Consider the following 3,951-nt stretch of genomic DNA (forward strand, 5'->3'; position numbering starts at 1 on the left):
TCAGTGATCCATCAATCCCCACGTGCCTCCTGCTGCCCATGGATAATCCCCCCATGGATAACCCAGCACTTCTCAATTCCTCCTCTGCTTTATCTCACCCCAGGATGGATCCAATTCCATGGGCTGGATCCAAACCCGTGCAGGGAATCATTTTTGAGCAGCCCCTGAGTGCTGAGGGGGTTGCAGAGGTGGGAGATGAACATTTCCCAGGGGAAAGGAACCCAGGACAAATCCAGCCATGGGTTAGAAGTCCCTTAGATCAGTGGGTTAAACATCTGAGGGTGTTCAGCTGAGCACTATCAGCCTGACAAAGAGCCAGGGTGGGACTGAGCCAGACCTCAGGTAAATTTAGCATCTGCTTCCCTTCCTGGCCAGAGTAATGGATTTATGATTTAAGGAAAGCAAAGCAATCTTTTTTATGATTGAAATCACAGGTTCATGTGATGGAAAGTTACTATTTCCGTATTTTTGTCCCATGTTTGATCCCATAGAGTGTGAAGGTTGGGATGATAAAGGTACATATATCCCCCCCAACTGCTCACACAGATCCCCTGTTCTGCAGAACACAGAGAATCCTCACACCTCAAGGGAATAGAAAGCTTTTTTTTAAGGCTGGACTGAGAGAGGCTGGAATGAACAGGGACTGCTCCACCTCCTGCTCACCACACAAGTGCCCTGGGCACGTTCAGGGCTCTGGGTGGGACCCACCTGCAGCTCCCCAGCCCAGTTCAGTCTGAACAGGGGAGAGAATTCCAACCCACAGCCCAGACCTCAGTCTGTGTCCGTGGCTGCAGCCAGGGCTCAGATGGCAGAGCTGAATTCCAATTATCTAAGCCAATTTTGTGCCTTGTGGTGTCAGTTCCTCCTCTAACAGGCTGGGCTTGCATATCTGGTGTAATAAAGAGCTTTTATTCTGCACATAATCTTTCCAAACGTTGACAGACTGCAGGGAAGACACAGTTTGTGTTTTCCATTTGGGAAGACACTGCTCAGATTCTTAGGAAGGATCAATAATCAAATGCATCAGCATAAGGCACTGACAAAAATGCCCTCAGTTTGGTCTCACTTTGCAGTGGCCTAATTTTGGGGCAGCTCCTGAGAAGCCATTAGGTCACCACGGTCTTTATAATGGGCAAAAAAGCAAGAGGAACATCTTTAGGAACCGTTGTCAGGACCCCTTAAATGATGTCTATATATTAGACATCATTATTTATTATTATTATTATTATCTATTATTAGACATTACATTAGACATTAAATATTTAGCCAGGACAATCCAAATTTCCTTTGAAGCTGAGTGGTATTTGTGTTGCATCTCGAGATCTGTAGATTAAAAGATGCCTTGGTGCCTCTTTCCCCTTCCCATTTTCCTGCTGAGCATTCCCCCCAAGTCTTCACATTGGACAATTTTGGAGAGTTTTCCTGAGCTCTCCTGCAGCAATCCCAGAGGGAAAAAGGGGTTAAAGGAATGGCTTGAACAGCAGGCAGTGGAAAGCAGCAGCACAGAGGGGTTTTATTGCTGCCTATTCCAGCAACACACACCAAAAAAAACCCCCACGTTTCCCCTGGCCCGGCCCTTCTTCCAAGAAATGTCAGCCCGATGGATAATCACTGCTGATTCAGGGCCCTGGAGGGCCCTTTTAAAGAGCAAAATTGCTGCAGCATCCTCTGCATTCATCAAACATTATTGCTGCTCTCCGGAGGAACGAGGAGATCCATTACCAAAGGAGGAATAGATTCAGCATCACCTCATGGCAGCTGCAGAGATACATTTTTATTTTAAAGCCACGCTTTTCCTTTTGATTGGGAGCCAGAAAGGGGGGGAGAAAAATGAGAGGGGGAGAAGGGAAAAGAGAAGCAGAAGAATGAGCTGTCTCCGAGAGTTGCACTGCGGGAGAGCCTGGGAAGTTCACAGGGAGGAGTTCACAGGCGCTGCAGGAGTGACTCAGCATCATCCTGCGGCAAAGAGGGGACACGGCAGCAGCCACCGCCCTTTTCCCCCCTTCCTTTTCCCTGTGGAAATAAGCGATTCCCGCAGGAGAGACCCTCAGCCCCCGTCCCGCGGAGAGCTGCTCTCCCTCGGCCCCAAAATCTCCCGGCGAAGAGCTGCCAATTCCTCCAGGGCCACGACTTTCCTGGGAAGCTGGAGACATTCCCAGCTGAGACAGACATTCCCAGCTGAGACATTCCCGGCTGAGACATTCCCGGCTGCCCCCTGCACTCCCTGGGAGCCGCAGGGATGCTCTGAACTCCCACCCTGCCCGGTTCACCTCCCACTCGCCGGGAGCAGCTGATCCCTCCTCTCCTGCACAATTCCCTCGATTCTCACATCCCTGATTTAATAACGGTAAAAAAAGGGGGAAAACGGGACAAATTTCCAGCCCCACACCCCCGAGGCTGCTCTGCTCCAGCAGGGACACACGGAGGGGACCAGCAGCTGGGTGTGTTGGGGGTGTCCCACCAGAGCTGCTCAGGGTGGGAGGGCAGGGCAGGACCTGATCCCTTCCTGCCCAGCAGAGTGGGAATTTGGGCTCTTCCCATTCCCACTGCAGAACTGGGCCCAGTTCCTGCGAGCTGGACGTGCTGGGGAGAAGCACTTTGGTGTCCACAACCTCTGCCTTGTGTGTCAGAGCTTGGCAAAGGCCATGAGGAAACAGGGGGGAGAGACCCAGGGCTGGGCCCAAGCCCATTCTTGCCTTGGTTTTCCACCTCTTCCCATCCCACCTTTCTGTCCATTCCTTATTGAACACCTTCCTCTATTCCTTATTGAACACCTTCCTCTATTCCTTATTGAGCACCTTCCTCTCGAGTTTTGCTGATTTGGGAAGTAAATGGGCTTTTTTTTCTCTTCCCTCCCCTCACCAAATTTTACTTGGCCCCTCCTCTCAGAAAACTTGGGGGGAAAAATAAACCAACCACCTTCTCTGGGACAAAATTGTTCTGCTCCCACAGATATCCCAATCCTTGCTGCATCATTTTGGGGCTCCCATGGATATCCCAATCCTTGCTGCATCATTTTGGGGCTCCCATGGATATCCCAATCCTTTCTGCATCATTTTGGGTGACTTGGGGGGAGTTTTGTGGAGTTTAAAGCATGAGCACCAGCTCTTGAGGGGAATTTTGTAGAGTTTAAAGTATGAGCACCAGCTCTTGGGGGAAGTTTCATGGAGTTTGAAGGTCAAACACCAGCTCTTGGGGTGAGGTCTGCAGGTGCTGAGGCTGCTGGCAGCCTGTTAACCCTCTGGAAGCCGGGGCACAGCAGGCATTGCTGCATGGAAAAGGGGAATGTGGCCCTTGCCAAGCCTTTCCTTGCTTGCAGCAGTTCGGCTCCCGGCCAAAGGGAGCCGTGGTAGCTCCTCCTTTCTGCGGGACTCTCCCTCTCTCCCTCCCTCCCTCCCTTCTCCTCTCCCTTCCAAGCTGGTGCAGTGTTGAACTTCTGCCAGGAACTGGACCTGCTGCAGGAGCAGCAGCTTTCCAGAGGGAGGAGGGAAGAGGCAGACGGAGTAAAATGCTTTCCCCGAGCACCTCTGACAGCACTCACTCCAACAATCCTCTCTCCATCCCCAATTCCTGCAGGGAATTCAGCCCGGGCTTCTCACCCCCGCGGTTGGAAAAAGCAGAGGGCACTGCCAAGGGCGGATGCCAGAGGGTTTGCTCCCTCCTTTTCCACTTGCAGAAGGTCAAATCCCCTTTCCCCGGGTCCCGTTCCTCCCCGAGGGCGCCCAGAGAAACTTTGCTCCAGGTTTTCCTGCCTCTGGTGCCCCCCTGACGCTCCTGCCCAAGGCACATCCTCTCCTTCCTTGACGAGTCCAAGGAAAGGACTTTCTGCTCCCTTTCTGCCCCCAAAATTTGCCTGGGGGGTGGTGGGGGGGGGTGAATTCCCAGCAGGAGGCGCTGGAGGAGCACAGGGAGCCCCAAATTCCTGCTTTTTTTCCCCCGGGGAACTGCAAA

The sequence above is a fragment of the Manacus vitellinus genome, unplaced genomic scaffold, assembly GCF_001715985.3.
Source record: "Manacus vitellinus isolate BGI_N305 unplaced genomic scaffold, ASM171598v3 scaffold_74_pilon, whole genome shotgun sequence".
Lineage (NCBI taxonomy): Eukaryota > Metazoa > Chordata > Aves > Passeriformes > Pipridae > Manacus > Manacus vitellinus.